General features: G+C 37.7%; 3 long non-coding RNA genes across 3 annotated transcripts; 2 read left to right on the forward strand and 1 right to left on the reverse strand.

The window, feature by feature from the left end:
• Nucleotides 1–7,418: 7,418 nt before the first annotated feature.
• On the forward strand, nt 7,419–9,001 carry LOC131626232 (uncharacterized). The gene is made up of 3 exons (XR_009291073.1): nt 7,419–7,640; nt 7,707–7,944; nt 8,593–9,001. It is a non-coding gene; the product is annotated as an uncharacterized LOC131626232 (long non-coding RNA).
• Nucleotides 9,002–17,232: 8,231 nt separating this feature from the next.
• Nucleotides 17,233–18,815, forward strand: LOC131626233 (uncharacterized). Its single transcript, XR_009291074.1, has 3 exons — nt 17,233–17,454; nt 17,521–17,758; nt 18,407–18,815. It is a non-coding gene; the product is annotated as an uncharacterized LOC131626233 (long non-coding RNA).
• Nucleotides 18,816–19,695: 880 nt separating this feature from the next.
• Nucleotides 19,696–22,717, reverse strand: LOC131626250 (uncharacterized). Its single transcript, XR_009291075.1, has 4 exons — nt 22,402–22,717; nt 22,251–22,322; nt 21,988–22,011; nt 19,696–20,051 (listed from the first exon to the last, which is right to left on the reverse strand). It is a non-coding gene; the product is annotated as an uncharacterized LOC131626250 (long non-coding RNA).
• Nucleotides 22,718–24,346: the final 1,629 nt, after the last annotated feature.

Genomic DNA, 24,346 nt, shown 5'->3' on the forward strand with positions numbered 1-24,346 from the left:
GCCAGTTTTTGAAGAATTTTGAGAAAGAATATAGAAAATAGAGCATGGCAAGGCAATTAGGGGCAATTACCTTAAACTCAGATGATAGGTCTCTTTTTAGCCTTTCAGAATGAAAGGGTCAGTCCTTGCCATAAGAGGGCAGGAAACCTTTCGTTTGGAGGTAGAAGGGTCGTCGAAACATCCTTTGCCATAAGACTGTCCCATGCCATAGAAGGGCAGGTAGTCTAAGGTAAGGATCAGAATAAGCCTTATTCGTAGGCAACCAGAGGATACCTCAGCCTTTTCCGTAGGCAACTTCCGAGGGTCGAGGTCATATTTGTGTATCGAAGGCAGCATCATTTAGGGTCGCATGACCTTTATTTATCGGGGCAGCATGGCTGAGGTATCCTCGTATTCGAGGGACATGGCTTATTCTGCAAAAAACACAAAGGCAACAGGCAACAAGGCAACAGGCAACAAGGCAACAGGCAACAGGCAACAAGGCAACAGAGAGGTTACCCCAAAAGAGTGCGTGTGTGCATCAATCATGTGGTTCAATTCAGTTATTTACCTTGTAATTAGTGACTCTAATCCAGTTTAAATTTGCACTCCCTAAATTACTAACCACGCAGTATATAAAGCAATAAAAGGGAGGGGAAAGTGAAACCAGCGGATCCCCAACAGGGTTTGGCACAAGTAATAATAAAAGCCATAAAATAAAATAGGGTTTAGGGTTACCAACGACGTAGCTTTGGCATTTGACAAACCCTGGAAAGGAAAAAGAAGAGACAGAAAACAGAGAGTGAGTGCATTATCGGTTCGAAGGCGAACTTTATTAACCATAAAAGACAAAAGAATAAAGAAATTAAAAGTAAACGAATGAAGAGTACTTAGCTTGGCATTTGCCCTGACAGGGTTGGTGGGCAAAGGTTTGCCTGAAGCATTGACTCTGACCATTAAGAACTGAAAGAAGAAACATCAAGGCGTGAGTGTATAGGCAGTTCAGAAATATAAGGGCAAACCCTAAAATCAAAAGGAAACCAAATAGGCTTTTAAAATAAAATAAATTAAATACTTAGCTTTGATTGGAAGGTTGATGGGTAAAGGTTCGCCTCGAGCCTCAAGTAGTATTGAACCTGATCATTAGAGAATTGTAAAAATATAAGTGTAGGAGGAGTTCTATTGACGAGGAAACTAAACCCTAATTACATGAAATAAATAACAATAATAATAAAAGAAGGGTTTAGAACTTAGCTTCGTTCTTTTGACGTGGCGCGTAGTCGGAAGAAACTCTGTTGCTAACCCTGAATACTGCACAACAAAGAGAGTATTTTTCAGTGTAGGTACGATCTTCGTAAACCCTGATTAGGGCACAAGTTAATCATGATTAATAGAATAAATAATCGATTTAATTAATTATTGGTTTTTCAACCCAATTAATTAAATCAATAAAAAAAGAATAAATTTCGATTAAATGCGCGACTTTTAAATATATTTTAATTAGTTAATAAAAAATTTACGATTAATTAAACAAACAATATAAGTAGATTAATTTAACTAAAAAAACCATTTAACAATAATTTGATTATGTTTTATTAAAAAGGATAGAAAATTAAAAAGAACATATTTTCTAAAAGATTTTAACAACTAATAATGTATAAATAAAGAAGTTATATAATAATAAATAAAAAAAGAGAAAAGAAAATAAAACAAAAAAAAAGAATAAAAAAGAAAAGGAGACTTAGCTTAATAATCTGGTGTGGCACGTCTGTGATGGTCTATGGTGTACTTGCACCTTGGCATTCGTTGGATCACGCTGGCAGATGATCATGAGGTTTGGAGTGGGGATGTACCATGGACCTGCATGGGAGCGTGCGCGCTTGATCTGCAAGTGGAAGCTCTTAAAGAAAAATAGAGAAAAATAGTTGCAAGGGGTGTGGATCGATCCCACGCCCTTGCCCTCCATGATGTTAACGTGACTCCGCTTGCCACTACGCCACTTTCAACTTGCTGTTAACATAACAAACATGCAGTCATATATATGAAACGCGAATAGTTGAAATTTTAAAACCAGAACCTGCGCGCCCTCCCCATCATCTTCCTCGATGCTTTTTCCAGAAACATATAACCTTTAGGCAACGGTTCATGTGCGTGGCTGTAGCTAATCAATTCAGAAACCTGCAAATACTCATCAACAAACACAAAACGATAACCCAGATCGACCCTAATCGAGCCCCTGAACAGGAAAATGCAATCAATTTGGGTTAATTTGGCCTGTATCCATGGTTCCCAATTTCAAGAAACCGAAACCCTAGCCATGGCACACGATGACACCTGCGTTAAAACTCAAATCCAACTATCCAGACATGTTCTAAACATTGATACAAACCATAATATGCAATCAATTGATATTTATAATGCTTATATGATGATAATCGAATTTAAAGAAAATTGGCTAAACCGTGAGTTAATAGGCTTCGATCCAGGGTGCGGCAAGCTTTGATTCTGATTGGGATACGATCAACAAGACTCCAACAACACGGTTGATCCTTCAAAAGCCTTTGAATCGCTTCAAACTTCGACTGATGCTTCACTTGGATGTCACGGTTTTTCTGAGTTTTTTACAGAGTTCTCTTGCGGCCAAAATCCCCTTCTGTTTCTGTTTCGGTCCTTGTATATATATGCCTTCAATTAGGTTTTAACAAAATTTTCCAAATCTCTATAAATCAAGAGATTGATATTTGATTTGGAATCCATATCAAATCTTTCCAATTGGACCTCCATGCTTTTTCACGTTTACAGCCCTTTCAGCATGATCATGTAATCCCCATTTTCTTATTTAATCTATGATTTTATTTTATTTAGTTTCCATTCAAAAATAAATAAAATCATAAAATAAATGGGGCTTAGCACATGGACCTCAAGGATTATTCTTTGGGCCTTAATTTGATTAAGCCCAAAATCATGTCCATTAATCCATTTCCTTTGTATTTTATTTATCTTACTTGATTTTTGAATTGAATAAAAATCAAAATAAATATAAATAAGGGTTAAAAATAAATGAATCGATTTAATGGTCTTTTTTAAGATCATGGGTCCATTAGTGAATAATCTCTAAATTCTTTGAATTGACACTTGTGTATTTTTCAAATTTGAGCCGATCCGCCCTTTTGTTGATTTCTGATCTTTCCTTGATGAACCATGATCAATTCTTGATCAAATGGTGAATGATACTTCAAAATGAGGATCTTGACAAAAAATCAGGAGTTTTGACTTTACTTTGACAACAGTTGACTTTTAGGTCAAGATAGTCGACTGTTGACTTTTTGAACAATTGAGTAACCATTCCTCTGAATTGAGAGCTTTGATACTTGTCATAGAAATAGTGTGAGATATATTGAGCCATATGAGATGCCTTGGAGCCGTTGATTCACTGAATTTCCTTTGAATGAACCAAACCATAGTTTTAGAGCCTTGTATATGAGAGTGTGTTTTGGAGCTTTATGTATTAATTTAGATTTGTATAGGAGAAAATGTATGGGCAAATTTTGGGGTATGACAGCTGCCCCTGTTCAATTATCTTAAACCTGAAGATGTAGAGTGGTTTGTATGCCAGTCAGTATCTGAAGGTGGAAGACGATTGAACACTAGAATACCAAGAAATTTGCCCTAGCTGAAGTAGGGACTTTTGTCGGAGATGGGCTTGAAGATGCCATCCAGGTGTTTCGAGAAGATGTATGATGGAGATGGGCTTGAAGATGCCATCCGACTTGATATACTTGAGAGTCAGAATGTGTCGTACGTTAGACTGTTTCTGAGCCTTAGACTTAGGTTGAGTCATACGTTAGACTGGGTCTAGCTTGCATCCTCAGATGTATGGAAAACCGTGCGTTAGGTCGAAGAATAAATCGTGCGTTAGACTATTCTCAATTGCATCCTCAGATGTCTGGAAAACCGTGCGTCAGGTTGATGGATGAGTCGTGCATTAGACTAATCCAAATTGCATCCGTAGATGTCTGGAATGCCGTGCATTAGGCTGATGGATGAGTCGTGCGTTAGACTAATCCAAATTGCATCCGTAGATGTCTGGAATGCCATGCGTTAGGCTGATGGATGAGTCGTGCGTTAGACTAATCCAAATTGCATCCATAGATGTCTGGAAAACCGTGCGTCAGGTTGATGGATGAGTCGTGCGTTAGCCTAATCCAAATTGCATCCGTAGATGTCTGGAATGCCGTGCGTTAGGCTGATGTTTTTTGCATTGAGGAATATTTGTTGGAGATGGGCTTAAAGATGCCATCCAGATGTCAAGACTGAAGTGTTTGAGAAGTAGTTGTTTGAATGTTGATCGTATAGTAGATGAATTAGATTTTTGGAGAGTTGGTCGTGTCAGCACCGTTCGTAGTAACTGAATTAGACTTTGGAAGATGATCGTATCTACACCGTTCGTGATGATAGAATTAGATCTTTTTATCGTGTCAGCACTGTTCGTAGTAACTGAATTAGACTTAGGAAATAGTTGATCGTGTCCATACCGTTCGTGATGATGGAATTAGATTCTTTAAAGGTCGATCGTGTCAGCACCGTTCGTAGTAACCGAATTAGATCTTGGAGAGATGATCGTGTCTACATCGTTCGTGATGATGGAATTAGATCTCTTGTCGTGTCAGCACCGTTCGTAGTAACTGAATTAGACTGGGAAGGTCAGTGATCGTGTCTACACCGTTCGTGATGATAGAATTAGATCTCTGAGAGTTGACCGTGTCAGTACCGTTCGTAGCAACCGAATTAGATCTTTTGTCGTGTCAGTACCGTTCGTAGTAGCTGAATTAGACTTAGTTGGTCATTGATCGTGTCTACACCGTTCGTGATGATAGAATTAGATCTCTGAGTGTTGACCGTGTCAGCACCGTTTGTAGTAACTGAATTAGCACTAGTGCAGAAAGTACTTTTTACATCGGGCGAAAAATACATTTTACATCGGGCCTGAGCCCGATGTAAAGCCAGGCGATGTAATAAGTCAGAGACATTTTACATCGGGCCATGACCCGATGTGAAAAATTAATATACCACATCGGTTGAATTCAGACGTCTGATGTGAAAAATAATGCAATTTTTTAATAAAAAAAATAAATGCCATATTTTACATCGGTTGAACATATAGCCCGAAGTAATAGATGGTGTTTACATCGGTTTTCCACTTTGCCCGATGTAATAGATAAGTTATTACATCGGTTTTTCATTTTGCCCGATGTAATATGTTTTCGGCTTTTAACCAATTAATAGTTATTTTTCCTATTAACCTGTAATTTTTTTAGTACCTAATTTTCCATATACGTTTCAAACACCACACAGACCAAAGTTAGGTCGCTATTTGTCGCACGCTCGCGAAAAATGAACAGAGCCGCCACCAATATATTTATCCCATAAGGGAAAGGAATATCGGAAAACCTAACAAAGGAAGGAACGGGGTCTTGCGACCAGAGAATCAAGGTACGGGAGTCGGTTACGCGAGGGGAAGGTATTAGCACCCCTCGCGCCCATCGTACTCGATGGTATCCACCTATGTTTGTTTCTATCTAAAGGGTGTATAACTATGTCTATGTCTATATGCGAATGAATGCAAAAAGAAATACGGGGAAAAGAAGGAATTATTTACAAGTGTGCTCGTTCAAGCCCCGCGACTTGATGCCTACGTATCCTTTTCAGGAATCAGAGCGCCGTAGTTCGGCTCTTTAGTTTAATTGTTTTTGTGTTTTTTAGTTGGGCGGCGTTAACGTTCGCGCTCCGCTGCTCGACCTCTGGAGTCTTAAGCTGGGAATGGAGCGGAAATAACGTGTCCGATTAGAAGAAAGAGTGCCCTGAAGGCAGGAGAAAGAATGCCTCTGAGGCAAGAGATGAAGAAGAGATTTTGAGCGTTTCGAGGAAATCCCTTAAGCAAGGGAAATTCGAGTTGCTCTTTGGTTTGTGTTTTTTAGAGGTTGGGAACTTACGCCTGAATGGAACCCTTAAGCAAGGGAGCCCCAAGCACTCGAACATCCCTTAAGCAAGGGAAGTTACAAGCTTCCATTCCCTTTTTATTAGTCAAAGTATTTATTAGTCATTTTTTATGAGTTTTCTTGGTATTTTTTATGGGAAATTCATTCAAGTATTTTTAGATGTTTTAAGGTTGAAAAGGAAAAAGAACTAGCCTAGAAACTAGCCTAAGTATGAAAGGGATTTCTACCTAATGTTGTCATGGCTTCTACCTAAGGTTAGGAGAAAGAGAATGTGAAAATAAAAATCACAATAGAGTATCGAAAATAGCATCAAAGCATGAAAAAGAACAAGTAGAAAGTATAGCACAAAAGTGAATTAAAAATACTATTATTTTTTTATGTTGATCTTTATGGGAGAAATTGGATTACAAGTCGAGTAAAAAGACTAAAAAACAAATAGCCTAAAAACTAATATTTTTAGTGATTTTTTTTTTATGTGTCAAAAAATTGGATTAAAGTCTAAGAATGATAGCAGAAAAATTAGTGATTTAAATTTGCATAAAAGATATTAGTAAAAAACTAATTAAATCTAAAATTGGAATAGAGGACTAGGGGGGTGCAAAGCTGATTTTAATGGTGTCAAAAGCAAACAGGGCGCAAGCCCAAGGAGAAAGGCCCAGCAATTTTTGTTATTATTATTTTCAGAAAAAAAGAGAAACGGGCCAGATGGGGGTGAAACTAGTAACGGCCCAAGATGATCAGTTTCGGTCCGCGTTGATTATTCTATTAGACTAAAAAATAAGATAAAAAAAAAAATAAAAAAACCACAAACGGGAATTAGGGTTCGGAATCATACCCTTTCAGCTTCTATCGTGAGTGAGTTTAGAGAACCTCTGAATCCCCTCCCTCAAACGGCGCGGTGCACCTCACTCTCTTCTCCGATCCACATACCAAATCACGGTGCTACCGCTTCTTCTCTCGTCTCCCCGTCCGGTGCTTCTTCGCTTTCTTCTTCTCCGGCCTTCAATTTTGATTTCACCTTCGTACCGCCATTGAATAGCGCGAAGATGATGATGTTGATGGTTGGTTTATGAAGACGATCCGGTCACTGTTGGAGACGTGGTGGGTTTGTGAAGAAGCTTGAAAATAATGAATGTTATGATGATGATGATGGTGAGTGACGAAGAGAAAGGTTCCACGTGATGATGGATGACTGAAGATGTTGAAGAATTTTGTAGAGGTTTTTGTGAGTTCTGAAGACTGAAGCGTAAAGAATGGTGGTGAAGGTTGGAAAGTGGGGAATTGAGAGGTTCGGTTGAGTCTGAGGAAGCGTGGATGGATGAAGCTGATGAATTGTGAGGGTTTGGTGATGAAGATGAGGAACGATTTGATAGCGGTTTTGAAGATGATGAATCTGAATAGAGGATTGTGTTGACGCTTGTGGATGTGGAAGATGAAGGTTCTGAGAGATGGAAGAAGAAGTTTGTGGAATGATGAATGTGTGAAGATTTTGAGGCTCTACCCTTCTTCCTTCAAAGTCTGCAAGCGAGACAATGATGAAGACTGATAGTGCTTTTTTTTTGGTGTCCATTGTAGGTGGGTGAAGCTGACTATTTATAGGAGCAATCATTGGGTGATCATTAGGAATCTTTAGATGTGGGACTCAGCATTATAGCTTGCAAGGTATTTTTTCAGTTTCTTGAATGTGGGACTTGCATTTGGTTTCTGATTTTTCTGGTTTCCTGTTAGTTTCTAGAATCTGTTAGATTATAGTATGAAGACTTAGAGATGAAGATCATGGTGAAGCTGCCGATTGAAGAGCATATTTTGAAGGTTCAAGAACTTTTCTGAGGAATCGATTATTGGTGATTGAAGTTATGGTTTGTGAAGAGAAGACGAAGCTTGGAAGATGGAGAGAAATGGGGAATTGGAAGTGAAGATGATTATGGAGAGACCTGGTAATGATGAACGAAGCTGAGTTATATAGGTGAACTTTTCTTCTAATTCTCTTTCTGATTCCCAAATTCTTCTGCCCTTGATTCTGTTGGAATTCTTAGGATCAGTTAGAGTTGGTTGAAGGTTATGTGCAGGGACTGATTTGTGGGGTTTTGAGGATAATTGAAGTGAGTTAGAAATTGGATAATAGATTACATGGTATGTGGTTAATGTATGGATGCCTTGATGTATGTAGGTATATGAGTTTGTGACTGAATGTGTGACTGTTTTATGGTATATGCAGGGCAGCTGGTTATAGTTTGTCATATGTGCAGGGTCGGTCTTGTGAATTGGTTGATAGGTTTGTTAGTTATATATAACTGTTGTGCTTGGAAAGGTTAAAGTGTGCAACATGTTGGTTAGAAGGCTAGGGAGAGTTTGCTGAGTCAGTTGTGGTTAGTCAGTCTTGAGTTGGTTCTTGCGGTTGGTTTTTTTTATCTTTGAATGAGACTGAACTGATATGGTAAAGGTTAGGAAGTTGCTGAATGCTTGGTTGATGAGGTTAGAAAAAAACTGAATATGTAGAGTGTTTATTTTGTTTTTCCTTTTGTAAATGAACTGTGGCTGAATGTTGTAGTGTGGATGCTAGGTATTTATTTTCTCTTATATTGAATGGATGTAGCTTGTTTAATTGTTGCAGGGTCACGTTAAGGCTGCCGGAGATTAGGAGTATAAGTCCAAGATCAAGTGCAGCAGCCTGGGCAGCATGGAGGAGTTATTGGCAAAGCTGGAAGTTGTTCACAGCAAAAGGTCTGGCTCACGTATTCTGCTGCAGCAGATGGACACATTGAAGCTGCCCGGTTTGACAAGTCATTTGCAATGTTGACAGCATGGGGCTTGAAGGATAAACCTGATGATGATTCAGTTTTTTTTTGTTGTAATGAGTTCTGTTTGATTGTAGCGTTGTATGTGATTGATTCTTGGGCTGCTGTAATGTGCGATGGGATTATGGTTTTGGAAAATATTGAAATGTGAAGATGGAATTAAGTATGCCTTGTGAATGAACAATGTGGACTTAGTGTAATATTTTTGGTTATGATTTTGAATGGAATGGGTGAAAATTATATGTATTTGTATTTTTGTAATGAATTTTTATCTGGTATGGGAATTATGCATGAGGCTTGAAGTATGAATGTATGAAAGATGATAATGGGTGATTAGAACAATGGTAAGAAGTGGTTTAGGAATTTGAATGATGTTTTAAAACATGGACTCTTAAATAATGGATGTTGTTTTGTACTGTATTGGTATGGCCACTTGAATGAATACTTCAAATCCAACTCTAATTCAACGGGATCTTAACTCCTTAAATCGTATTAACTTCCTTGACAAGAAACAAACGATTGAAAGAACAACGCTTATATACTATCAATTCCATAGCAACACTTTGAAGATGAATTAGCCTTGAAGTATAGAAACCGTGAAACTTCAATATTTAAGATCTCTTATTCCAATGCCAATTGTTGTTTAATGATGCATGATTTTGTTGATGACCTAAGATGTAAATGAATGCAAAAGTCTAAGCCGGTTAGGATAAAATTAGATGGGCAAATTTTGGGGTGCAACAGCTGCCCCTATTGAATCGTCTTAAACCTGAAGGTGAGATTGGCGCTAGCCTTTCGAGCATTCGAGGTAGAAGAAGATTAAATACCGAGTGAACCTGAAAATTTGCCTGATGAAAGATGGGATCCGCTGGGGATAAAGGATGTTAATTCCACTGGGGAAGAATGTATCAACTCTGGATTGACAAAATTAACTCTGGGTTAGCAATGGAATAGAATCCAACTCTGGGTTGGAAAAGACAAGTGGGTCGACTCTGGGTCAAAGAATAAAGGGAAGTCAACTCTGGGTTGGATAAAAGGTAAACATCGATTCTGGATCGAGAAGAATGTCAACTCTGGATTGAAGATAAGATATGGATATCAACTCTGGGTTGAGAAAAGAAAAAAGAACAATTAGGGATGATTGTCAACTCTGGGTTGAGAAAAATAAAGAAAGAAAACCGTCAACTCTGGGTTGAGGAAAAAATCAGGAAAGAAGACCGTCAACTCTGGGTTGAGTAGGAGAGGTAAAAGATAACTATCAACTCTGGGTTGAAAGGGAAAAGAGACAAGACAACCATCAACTCTGGGTTGAGTGGGAAAAAGGATAAGGGATCAACTCTGGGTTGAATAAAAGATAACTGTCAACTCTGGGTCGAATGGGAAAAAGACAAGAATCAATAAAAGGTGACCGTCAACTCTGGGTGAGTGGGAAAGAAACAAGACAACCATCAACTCTGGGTTGAGTGGGAAAAAGATAAGCATCAACTCTGGGTTGAATAAAAGACAAACATCAACTCTAGGTTGAATAAAAGGTGACCGTCAACTCTGGGTGAGTGGGAGAGGAGGAGTCAATTCTGGATTGGATAAAAGGGTAACCGTCAACTCTGGGTTGAATGGGAAAAATATCAACTCTGGGTCGAATATAAGATGACCGTCAACTCTGGGTTGAGTGGGAAAAGCAAAAGATAACCATCAACTCTGGGTTGAGAGGGAAAAGATAATTAACTCGGAGTTAAAAGATGAATGGAAAGTCAACTCTGGGTTGAACACAAAAGTATCAACTCCGGGTTGAAGAGAGATGAACATGATTGACTTTGGGGGATGACACCACAATGGTAACTCTGAGTGATCCAGTGGAATATCAATTGATTGCTTGTAGGGACCTCATCTGATGAGTAACTTGGCTTATGCTTCACATGCAAATGTTTGATTTATTTGATGCACTTTTGGAGATGCAATGCTATGGATTCTATATGCAGTGTATTGATTGATTGGGGTTTCTGCTTTGTATGGTATAGATTAGGTGGAGTTCTGAACTCTGCTTGATTCAAGATAGGGTGGATGCCCCTGCTTTATTGATGATTGGATTATTAAGGGATAAATGCCAATGAGGATGCAATGACATGCATGATGAATGTATGGTTATGAGTGCAATGATTGTCTCCAAGATGCCAGGAGTGGATGGAGTATGCCCTTGTGGAAGGTTGTTGCTTGAAGGACAACACTTGTGAAGGTGAGGTGTTTTGTTTGACTCCTCGACACTTGTCTTGATATCTGACACTCGCTTGAGGATGGAAGAAAGAATTGTCACTAGCTTGCCCCAGCTTGTATGACCTTTTGAGATAGAATTTTGACATGCTTGAATCATGGAGATGTGCAATGGTCTGCCCCAGTGTTGATAACAGAATGAATGCCCCAGATTGTAGGGAACTCTTCCACCAGATGGATGCTTCAGGTATTTGCTTTGTGGATGACCAAACTTTGCCCTTGTAAGATTACTCGATGGAACTTCAATGTTGAACTTTCCTTGGTATCAAGTACTTACTTTCAAGTTAGAGACAATTCTGTTTCGAAAAAAGGATAATGAGAAATGCAATGCACATGTTAATCTCAAAGAAGAGTTTTATTTGTCAAAAGGTTGTACTGATACTAACACAAATGACACAGCAACATTAGGAGTCAGTTTTGACATAATTTCACAGTTTGTATGCTTTCGGAACGAATCCTACTTCAATTAGGACTTTCGAGGGTTGTAACGTGGTCGGGTTCACGGTTTGAGAAACAAAGGATAAAGGCTCAAGCTCTACTTAACCCACCCCTCTTCGTGATGTTCTCCAATCCTACGTTCAGTTAGTTCGACGCGAGTATTCACCTTTCAGGAAGGATTGTGATGGATGAGGATCCTTTATGTCTTTGATGGAGGTGGCAGCCGCCCTTTGGTGCTTTTTGTTGACGATTATAACAACTTGTCCCTTGGAGGATCTTTGTTTTTCTTGCTTTTGACTTTTGCTTTCCCTAACTTTTGCCTGGACAGAAAGTTTCTTTTGACTTTGGTGTTCGTTGTCCAGCGGGATATGCTCTAATTTTTGCTTAAGTCAATTGCTTCAAAGCTTTTCTTTTTTCTTTCGACTTAGCGGGCTATTGTTTCTTTCTTCTTTTTTTTTTTTGATCATGATTCATAACTTTCTTTTCATTCTTTTTTGTCTCGTTCGGGAACAAGTTGTAGGATTTTTGTGATTGACTTGATGGAAAGGTTGTGACTGCCTTCTTCTTAGTGAATGAGAGACATCCGTTGTGGATTGTGCTCTTTTTGTTATGAAAGATAGAATATGATTGATCCTCTGATGGAATATCTGAAAGTTGAGCGCTCGGTCGCACTAACTGAAGACTACCCTGCCCCTGGTAAAGGTTGAGGGTTTTGCATTTTTTTTGAAAAGAAACTACTACTCCATAGGCTCAAAGGGGTTTACGAAGGTTTCACTCCCTTATAACTCCGGTGTTTAGGAATTGAAAACAATGCCTGTACATCCTCAGCAGGATCTTGTTCCAAAAGCATACAATTAGTGATGTGTTTTTGATTTTTCATCATCCTCCTTTTTTAGTTGCTTAAGACAAATGAGTTGAATATCGATGAACATAATGACAAAGATGAAATGATTTGAGAAAAACATGTATATTACATTATTTTTATTTATTCAAACAAAATGAGTTTCTTACAATGAGAAGTACTTGACAACAACAAAAGTAATACAATTGAAAATACTAAAGAAATCTATACAATGGCAAGCTTGGCCTTATTCTAATGCAAATGAAATGTTCTCTGACAAACATAAAGTCTTCATGGTCCACTGGTGGAAGCTCCATTGTGAGGTGGCATGGGATTATTGACCACATTAGGTGCCACAGGTGTGAATGTAATCTCCTTTGCATCAAGCAGATCCTGAACCCTGTCCTTGAGAACTCTGCATTCTTCAGTGGTGTGACCAGATCCTCCAGAGTGGAATTCACACTTGGCATTAATCTTGTAATTTGGAGGGAGAGGATCAGGAGGAGGCCTCGCTTCAGCTAATTGAATCAGTTTTTGATCAAGCAAGGCGGCGAGAAGTTGGCTATAGGTCATTGGTACACGATCATACACCCTTTTAGGCCTATTCTGCCTCTGTTGACCTTGTCTCTGCTGATAACCTTGTTGTTGGAAACCTTGTTGTTGTTGTTGGACATATTGTTGATAAGGGACCCAAGGTTGTTGGCCAACAGGTGCCACATAAGCTTGAGGGGCGGTGGCGGCCACTTGATAGCGAGGAGCTTGATCTTGAGCATAGGTGGCACTGGTCTCTCCTTCTTTCTTCTTGACAAAGTTACCCTGAGGTTTCTTGTACCCATATTGGTTTGCAGCAGCAGCATTGGCGGGATTCTGGATCTTACCAATTTTCAAACCATTCTCAATTCTTTCACCAATCCTGACCAGATCGGAGAAACCAGAAGAAACACTACCAACCATTCTCTCATAGTAATGTCCTTGAAGAGTGTTCATGAACATGTCAACCAGTTCGGATTCAGAAAGTGGTGGATTCACTTGAGCAGCCATTTCTCTCCACCTTTGAGCATACTCTTTGAATGTCTCATTGGTCCTTTGCACTTGATTTTGAAGTTGCAACCTAGTCGGTGCCATGTCAATGTTATACTGATATTGCTTGAGGAAAGCATCAGACAAATCCTTCCAAGATCGGATTCTATTACGCTCCAGATTCATATACCAGTTCAGAGATGCCCCAGATAAGCTATCTTGGAAGCAATGGATGAGCAATGAGTCGTTGTGGATGTGAGAAGCCACCTTACGACAATACATGATGATATGGCTCTTCGGACAGCTCAAACCCTTGTACTTCTGGAAGTCGGGAGTCTTGAACTTAGGAGGAATAACCAGATTAGGAACTAGGCACATCTCTTCAGCATCCATCCCATAGGCACTAAAACCTTCAATAGCTCGAATCCTTTCCTCAAGAATTTGATATTTATCAGCAGATCTCTCAATGGGTCGAGCTCTCTCAACAGTTGGTATTGTTTGCATTTCTGGATTAGCAGACTGAGGACCACAGAAAGCAGGATAAGGAATCTCTGTATGAGGAGGTGGAGTAGGAAATGGGAAAACCGACCAGCACTCCAGAAATCACGGGTATAGTCCCTCCTTGGTTCGGAGCTCCAAGGGTATCAGCGGTCATAAAGTTGAATGGCATCCCAAGAGTAGCATTAGTCCTTGCTTGGAACTCAAGTGGAGTAGAAGAAGGTGGAATGACATCAGGTTGACTAGCCGCAGCTTGATTAACAACAACAGGAATCTCTTGCGCAACAGGAACTCTTTCAGCCCTTAAGGCTTGGATAGCTTCCAAAATAGCATCAACCTTGCCTTTCATTTGGTCCATCTCTTCTCTAATGGCAGCTTGATCTTGTTCGTAATTCTCCATGATTCTTCTTCTATGAGCTCTTGTCAGATATCGGTGTGGAGGAATCGTCTTGACTGATCTGATGGAGAGGAAGAGTGGTAAGAGTCTTGGTAACCATGGATGCACATGCATGAATGCAAAAATGTTAATGAAGATGCAAATGTAGCATAAATCAGGATCAAGGATCAAGGCCTCTTGGATAACAGCTTCTCATGGTCAATAAGATATGGTCGAATCCTCCAGATTCAGAGGTTCGACGTTGCTTTCTGGATAAACAGCTTGTGCATAAGTCAAAGATGGTCGAACCCTCCAGATTCAGAGGTTCGACGTTGATTCTGATAAATAACTGATGTAGAACTTCTGTATAAGTCAAATGTCCCAGGATCAAAGGTTCGACGTCTTTTATTGAATAACAGAAATCCGGGTATGATGGAGGTCAAGTTTCCTGTCCCACCCCAATCTCACGGGTATGTAGTCTAGACACGGACAAGTGGTCCCTAATGGTCACCAGGGTCTACAGTTCCCATGGGGTACAAAGTGTTTGAGGCAACAAGCGTGCCAGACACAGTGTTCCATGAAAGAACCTCGCCCAGTTGTGGTACCCCATATTGAACTCATCCATAGCAAGCGCTACGGTAGTCAACATGAGCATCCACGCTAATCCTATGTGTCACTTGGCTTGGGTAGTGGGCCTTTTACCTCAAAAACCCCCCACCTGCAAAACAGAACAGAAGACCCCAAGGAACACAGAATATAATCCATATGCATGATGTGCAAACGGAAATAAACATGATATGCAGGCAGAGAATAAGCATGCAAACATATATACAAGGTATAGACATAAAACAAGTAAACACCCAGTAAATAAACAAACAAACGCAGGCTAGGATCGACTCACTAAGGATGGACCAGCAACAGGTATAGCAACATCCCCAGCAGAGTCGCCAGCTGTCGCACGCTCGCGAAAAATGAACAGAGCCGCCACCAATATATTTATCCCATAAGGGAAAGGAATATCGGAAAACCTAACAAAGGAAGGAACGGGGTCTTGCGACCAGAGAATCAAGGTACGGGAGTCGGTTACGCGAGGGGAAGGTATTAGCACCCCTCGCGCCCATCGTACTCGATGGTATCCACCTATGTTTGTTTCTATCTAAAGGGTGTATAACTATGTCTATGTCTATATGCGAATGAATGCAAAAAGAAATACGGGGAAAAGAAGGAATTATTTACAAGTGTGCTCGTTCAAGCCCCGCGACTTGATGCCTACGTATCCTTTTCAGGAATCAGAGCGCCGTAGTTCGGCTCTTTAGTTTAATTGTTTTTGTGTTTTTTAGTTGGGCGGCGTTAACGTTCGCGCTCCGCTGCTCGACCTCTGGAGTCTTAAGCTGGGAATGGAGCGGAAATAACGTGTCCGATTAGAAGAAAGAGTGCCCTGAAGGCAGGAGAAAGAATGCCTCTGAGGCAAGAGATGAAGAAGAGATTTTGAGCGTTTCGAGGAAATCCCTTAAGCAAGGGAAATTCGAGTTGCTCTTTGGTTTGTGTTTTTTAGAGGTTGGGAACTTACGCCTGAATGGAACCCTTAAGCAAGGGAGCCCCAAGCACTCGAACATCCCTTAAGCAAGGGAAGTTACAAGCTTCCATTCCCTTTTTATTAGTCAAAGTATTTATTAGTCATTTTTTATGAGTTTTCTTGGTATTTTTTATGGGAAATTCATTCAAGTATTTTTAGATGTTTTAAGGTTGAAAAGGAAAAAGAACTAGCCTAGAAACTAGCCTAAGTATGAAAGGGATTTCTACCTAATGTTGTCATGGCTTCTACCTAAGGTTAGGAGAAAGAGAATGTGAAAATAAAAATCACAATAGAGTATCGAAAATAGCATCAAAGCATGAAAAAGAACAAGTAGAAAGTATAGCACAAAAGTGAATTAAAAATACTATTATTTTTTTATGTTGATCTTTATGGGAGAAATTGGATTACAAGTCGAGTAAAAAGACTAAAAAACAAATAGCCTAAAAACTAATATTTTTAGTGATTTTTTTTTTATGTGTCAAAAAATTGGATTAAAGTCTAAGAATGATAGCAGAAAAATTAGTGATTTAAATTTGCATAAAAGATATTAGTAAAAAACTAATTAAATCTAAAATTGGAATAGAGGACTAGGGGGGTGCAAAGCTGATTTTAATGGTGTCAAAAGCAAACAGGGCGCAAGCCCAAGGAGAAAGGCCCAGCAATTTTTGTTATTATTATTTTCAGAAAAAAAGAGAAACGGGCCAGATGGGGGTGAAACTAGTAACGGCCCAAGATGATCAGTTTCGGTCCGCGTTGATTATTCTATTAGACTAAAAAATAAGATAAAAAAAAAATAAAAAAACCACAAACGGGAATTAGGGTTCGGAATCATACCCTTTCAGCTTCTATCGTGAGTGAGTTTAGAGAACCTCTGAATCCCCTCCCTCAAACGGCGCGGTGCACCTCACTCTCTTCTCCGATCCACATACCAAATCACGGTGCTACCGCTTCTTCTCTCGTCTCCCCGTCCGGTGCTTCTTCGCTTTCTTCTTCTCCGGCCTTCAATTTTGATTTCACCTTCGTACCGCCATTGAATAGCGCGAAGATGATGATGTTGATGGTTGGTTTATGAAGACGATCCGGTCACTGTTGGAGACGTGGTGGGTTTGTGAAGAAGCTTGAAAATAATGAATGTTATGATGATGATGATGGTGAGTGACGAAGAGAAAGGTTCCACGTGACGATGGATGACTGAAGATGTTGAAGAATTTTGTAGAGGTTTTTGTGAGTTCTGAAGACTGAAGCGTAAAGAATGGTGGTGAAGGTTGGAAAGTGGGGAATTGAGAGGTTCGGTTGAGTCTGAGGAAGCGTGGATGGATGAAGCTGATGAATTGTGAGGGTTTGGTGATGAAGATGAGGAACGATTTGATAGCGGTTTTGAAGATGATGAATCTGAATAGAGGATTGTGTTGACGCTTGTGGATGTGGAAGATGAAGGTTCTGAGAGATGGAAGAAGAAGTTTGTGGAATGATGAATGTGTGAAGATTTTGAGGCTCTACCCTTCTTCCTTCAAAGTCTGCAAGCGAGACAATGATGAAGACTGATAGTGCTTTTTTTTTGGTGTCCATTGTAGGTGGGTGAAGCTGACTATTTATAGGAGCAATCATTGGGTGATCATTAGGAATCTTTAGATGTGGGACTCAGCATTATAGCTTGCAAGGTATTTTTTCAGTTTCTTGAATGTGGGACTTGCATTTGGTTTCTGATTTTTCTGGTTTCCTGTTAGTTTCTAGAATCTGTTAGATTATAGTATGAAGACTTAGAGATGAAGATCATGGTGAAGCTGCCGATTGAAGAGCATATTTTGAAGGTTCAAGAACTTTTCTGAGGAATCGATTATTGGTGATTGAAGTTATGGTTTGTGAAGAGAAGACGAAGCTTGGAAGATGGAGAGAAATGGGGAATTGGAAGTGAAGATGATTATGGAGAGACCTGGTAATGATGAACGAAGCTGAGTTATATAGGTGAACTTTTCTTCTAATTCTCTTTCTGATTCCCAAATTCTTCTGCCCTTGATTCTGTTGGAATTCTTAGGATCAGTTAGAGTTGGTTGAAGGTTATGTGCAGGGACTGATTTGTGGGGTTTTGAGGATAATTGAAGTGAGTTAGAAATTGGATAATAGATTACATGGTATGTGGTTAATGTATGGATGCCTTGATGTATGTAGGTATATGAGTTTGTGACTGAATGTGTGACTGTTTTATGGTATATGCAGGGCAGCTGGTTATAGTTTGTCATATGTGCAGGGTCGGTCTTGTGAATTGGTTGATAGGTTTGTTAGTTATATATAACTGTTGTGCTTGGAAAGGTTAAAGTGTGCAACATGTTGGTTAGAAGGCTAGGGAGAGTTTGCTGAGTCAGTTGTGGTTAGTCAGTCTTGAGTTGGTTCTTGCGGTTGGTTTTTTTTATCTTTGAATGAGACTGAACTGATATGGTAAAGGTTAGGAAGTTGCTGAATGCTTGGTTGATGAGGTTAGAAAAAAACTGAATATGTAGAGTGTTTATTTTGTTTTTCCTTTTGTAAATGAACTGTGGCTGAATGTTGTAGTGTGGATGCTAGGTATTTATTTTCTCTTATATTGAATGGATGTAGCTTGTTTAATTGTTGCAGGGTCACGTTAAGGCTGCCGGAGATTAGGAGTATAAGTCCAAGATCAAGTGCAGCAGCCTGGGCAGCATGGAGGAGTTATTGGCAAAGCTGGAAGTTGTTCACAGCAAAAGGTCTGGCTCACGTATTCTGCTGCAGCAGATGGACACATTGAAGCTGCCCGGTTTGACAAGTCATTTGCAATGTTGACAGCATGGGGCTTGAAGGATAAACCTGATGATGATTCAGTTTTTTTTTGTTGTAATGAGTTCTGTTTGATTGTAGCGTTGTATGTGATTGATTCTTGGGCTGCTGTAATGTGCGATGGGATTATGGTTTTGGAAAATATTGAAATGTGAAGATGGAATTAAGTATGCCTTGTGAATGAACAATGTGGACTTAGTGTAATATTTTTGGTTATGATTTTGAATGGAATGGGTGAAAATTATATGTATTTGTATTTTTGTAATGAATTTTTATCTGGTATGGGAATTATGCATGAGGCTTGAAGTATGAATGTATGAAAGATGATAATGGGTGATTAGAACAATGGTAAGAAGTGGTTTAGGAATTTGAATGATGTTTTAAAACATGGACTCTTAAATAATGGATGTTGTTTTGTACTGTATTGGTATGGCCACTTGAATGAATACTTCAAATCCAACTCTAATTCAACGGGATCTTAACTCCTTAAATCGTATTAACTTCCTTGACAAGAAACAAACGATTGAAAGAACAACGCTTATATACTATCAATTCCATAGCAACACTTTGAAGATGAATTAGCCTTGAAGTATAGAAACCGTGAAACTTCAATATTTAAGATCTCTTATTCCAATGCCAATTGTTGTTTAATGATGCATGATTTTGTTGATGACCTAAGATGTAAATGAATGCAAAAGTCTAAGCCGGTTAGGATAAAATTAGATGGGCAAATTTTGGGGTGCAACACTATTTTGCACAACACATACCGCATTTATGTCACTATTTTCATATTTTTCTAACCAGTGAAAGATATAACTTCATTGCACCAAATAGCTAAGATATATATATATATATATATATATATATATATATATATATATATATATATATATATATTTTCTTCAAAATTTACAAAAGTATTAATCTAAGATACACAAGTGTACAAAATTATAAGAAAGTTTACACACGGTGGACTACTACAAAATAACAAAACAACAAAAATCCAACCATTTAAGTCCATTCGCGCACTTGAAATACCAACATGCATCCACGAAAAGATAGATGAGTTGTAGCTGCTGAAGACAACACCAAAATTACATTTGCTGAGAATAAACAATAACACTAATTAACATCAGCAGACAACACAAAAGTCAAGAAACTAGCTCGAATCAGAAATATAGACAGTTTCATCAAAAAAATACAATAAAATAGTTTAAACTTTTGACAATAATTGACATAACAAAATGTAACATTATTTTCAAAGTCACTTGTCATCCTAAGTTCTTCTCTTTATCATCCATCTCATCATGATCATTACCAACCTTGTCATAATCTTCATCGACATTTTCATTCTCATTTCCTCAAATTCATGTATTCTAAACAACTCGGTTGACAAGGAACATAAGCTATGATAAGTCGGGCTTAGATTCCATTCCAAGAGTATATATTCTTCCTTTTTTTATTTCTACAACATCACACCACACATGTAACTCAGTCAATAGGATAGTTCCTCACATGTAACTCAGTCAATAGGATAGTTACTCGTTGATATTTCTTGGATCAATTTTTCATATCTATCTATATACTTTTTTTGTTAAGAAAATAAAACTAATTAATATTTTATAAAGCTAATTAATATTTTAAGCAATAAAATAAAATGAAACTAAACAAAAATAATAATAGAGAAAATAAAAATATATTAGCAATATTTTAAAAATACAAATGAGACACATTTTAGTTCATAGAATGATGTAACATAAAAAGTTTATCATCATACCAAAAAAATCACCCCTACAACTACACATCAAATATACCATGGCTTCCTTATGAGGTTGCAGAATTAGAAAATGGTGCATAGCTTTTTAATCTATCATATCAATACCTAATACAAAATAACATAAAAATCATCTACAGTAGAACTAATTAAACACAAATCACCTAGTAACTAAACTTTTTAAAATATATAATCAAAATGCAATAAAAAAATCATGACTTTATGAGATTGAAAATTCAAGCAGGTTAGAGTTACTACTACAAATTTAAAACACAATAGTTTCAAATCAAAGGGATAAAAATAGTTAATCAAACAAGAGAAGTAGTCAATAGCTAAATAAATTGGGATACTTTTTTCATTTTACTTTATATACCATTTACAATATGAAAATATTGTCTCATGAGCATTAATGTGTATAGTTACAGCTAGTTCTCTCACTGTCTTGACAACAGAGCCAAATTGATTATTGTCAAACTCACCATAAGCATTATTTGATTGCTCTGTTTTGAGCCAATCTAAGAATCATCTACAATGACTAACCAAATTCTAAATTATATCTAGTGTTCTTTAAGAAAGAGTGTAGTCATATGTGAACACTATAAAGTTTCTACTTTCTAGTATGAATCATTAGCAGTTAACAAAAAGTTAACAAAAGTGCATGATATTTTTCATAAAATAATTACAAACAATTATATATTTTGTTCTGTAATGAGGAGTTAACCACATTTCCCTCTCTTGCCAGATTCAAGGTAATGCAAAAGGGTTAACCTTTGCATGGATGAAAAACACTCTGTTTTTTATTTTAAGAGACAATGGTGACTCCAATCCAACTAGTTTCTAAAGCAAGGGAATAACTATAGATACAAGATAATCATACATTTAGATTGTGTCTGAGTTTGCTTAATTGCTATAAAATAGTAGAGAAAAGGCTTTGCAATGGAGGACAAGGTATTTTCCTGACTTCCTATTTAGACCATACATTTAGATTTTTCAGCCAATAATTCTTGAGATTTTTACTTAGAAACTAAATCAACCAAATGGTTAATTAATCTATGGATAAGTGAGCTTCTAAGGAAAAACTAGAAGAAAAACATATAAATAATTAACTCTGAAGACATCGCCGACATTAATAATAATTATCCTTTGTAAAACATGAACTAATTCTCATCTAACTGGAACATGTATAGTAGAGGCTACAATTGAATCATCCAACTTATATCACATACCAAATACCAGAAGACGGTTGTCATATGCTCCCATAGTCGAATCTTATCATTTGCTCAACATCGACTTGGCTAACTGAGGATATACAGGATTTACTTGATAACAAAATGAGATTTTCAACAATTTTTGGCAAATAAGCATTGTCATAAAAATAAAGGTATCACTCACACAAGACAAGAAATTCATCATTTTTATATATGTTAAGGTTATAAACACAAATTTATTAGCATTCTAGAGAAAGATTGAACTAAACAATGTTCATATTAAAGGATAAATATCTTTAAGCAACTTCAATGCAATCTGGAACTACAGAAGCTAAATTAACATTTACATGAGGTAAAGATTTTTCATGAATCATTGAATTTTGAGAGAGAAATGAAATTAAGAAATAGTTACTACGTACCTTCTTGAATTTTCTCTTCAAATCCTGAAACATACATTACAACCACAAGCCACAAAACATTAACAAAAGTAACAAATCTTATTCCCAAATCATTTGCTAGTTTAACGCAACGAATAAAACATCTAAAACAAACAAAATTAATTAAAAAAAATAAACAAAACAACATTCAATGATTAACACATACACAAATTTCTTTAATTAGGGTAATAGAAGAACTAGAAATGAAGGTAAATTATGAAAATAAATGAAAGAGAATCGGAAACCTGTTGAGGAATTCAAATTGCAGCCAATAACAAAGCGATTCAACTTTTCAGTAAGCATATCAATTAGTTTATCTGCAAAAGACGAACGCGGTTAGTTAAATTAGGTCAAAAAAGATAACGAAATGAAGTTAGGGAAAGAGCGAGAGAGTACCTTCCATGGTTGGCTGGAGAATGTAGATCTTGAATTCAGAGAGTAGTTCTTCGAGCTAGATCGAGAGATTTAGAGAGAAAACGAAAGAAAGAGATTGGAGCTAGTTTGAGAGATCGAAATCGAAAGAAAGAACGAAAGAGAGTCTTTGATGGCATGGTTCGGCGCTGCACTCGAAGAAGAAGAAGAAGAAGAAATAAAAGATTTGCTGCAGTACTAAAGTAGAGATAGGGTTTTTGGAAGAATTTCATTTAACTTTTTCCATCGGTTGAATGTTGGACCGATGTAAAGGCCCAAAGACCATTAGCTTTTCCCATCGGTTGAATATTGGATCGATATAAAGGTCCACTTTCCCATCGGTTAATATATAAAACCGATGTAAAAGCCATTATAAACGAATTTGGTTTTAATTACAATTCTGCCACCGCCTATTTTTTTTTAATTTTATTTATTTCTCCTATCGATTAATATTTATAACTGATGTAAAATCCCTTATAAAAAATTCTTCTTATTTACAATTCTGCCACCGCCTATTTTTTCATATATTTTTTATATCATTGGAAATAAATATCTGATGTAATATTATTTACAAATATTATTCCCATCATATATTTTAATACCTGATGTAAAATCTTTTAGGCAAATGTCATATTTGTAGTAGTGTAGATCTTTGAAAATGACTGTGTCATTACCGTTCGTGGTAAATGAATTAGATCTTCGAGCGTTGACCGTGTCATTACCATTCGTAGTAGCTGAATTAGATCTTGGAGGGTTGGAGATTTCGTTGATTTGCATGTATCTGTATCCTGCAATAGGTATAGTTAGTCTTTATGCAATGTCATGATGCATGTATTATGTAATGAGTCCCTCAAAATAAATGAGAAACTTTGTATGTTATGGATGAGTTCATTATGAGGTAAGGTATGCAATGTATGAATATGTTAATGACATATGATATGTGAATATGATTTATGTTGTCTTGATTGAGAAAATAAATCTATTTGTCTTTATGATGATCTTGTCTTGAAGATGCTCAGCTGAGGATTTATGTTTTTTGCTTGGGGATGAATAGTAGCTTGACGCGCCCTGACTAGGGCTAAAAGATTTTGATAAACCAATGTTGGAGAAGAGCGAATTGTTGGAGAACCGGTAGTGTTGAAGATGTGAACTCTGTTGAGGAGCTATGTCTTTGTTGGGACGAGAGCATTTGAAGATATCTTCTTGAGGATCGCTCTGTGGGGATATGATCTTGTAAAGTCAGGAAGGCATGAATGCCCTGAACATTGCCCCCAGTATTATAGTAACTACCATTCCTGGATTTATATTGATTAGGACACACCACTGAGTATTGATCAAGATGTCAAGCTGGATTTGCATAGATTTGCCCCTACTAGTAGGGACTTTGGGAAAGATTTGCCTTGGAAGGACTTTATGAGATGTGCACTATGGGCGTCATGCCCCTAGTAACCATAGGCCCAAGACAATGCCCCATGTCGATTGGGAAGTTGCTTCAGATCTACTTGGATGCATGCCCCTGATTGTTTTGGCATCCTTGAGAGATTCTTGGAATCTTGACTTGATTGCCCCAGATTGATTGGGCAAAACGTGTCATGCCCCTTGTGTACGTAGGAGACATTGCTTCTTGGAGTAATCTTTGTTGGTCGGGATAACTTTGAGTCATTAGTCATACCCTGTGCAAATTCTTTCTGTTGCTAACATTTGAAATTATGTAGCAGAATATGTTTAATAATACATTCATGAGATGCAATGCATATGTCTGTCTTGAGTTTTTGAAATACATTAAAACTGGGGATGTAAAATCACTGATATTTATAAAAACATGATGTTTGTAAAAAACAGGATATCAACCTAGCATTTGTAGTAAACCTTAAGGAGTCAGGATACCTTTTTAGTGACAGTATGCTTTCGGACTAACCATGCTTCAATT

The sequence above is a fragment of the Vicia villosa genome, unplaced genomic scaffold (assembly GCF_029867415.1).
Source record: "Vicia villosa cultivar HV-30 ecotype Madison, WI unplaced genomic scaffold, Vvil1.0 ctg.000278F_1_1, whole genome shotgun sequence".
In the NCBI taxonomy this organism is placed as follows: domain Eukaryota; kingdom Viridiplantae; phylum Streptophyta; class Magnoliopsida; order Fabales; family Fabaceae; genus Vicia; species Vicia villosa.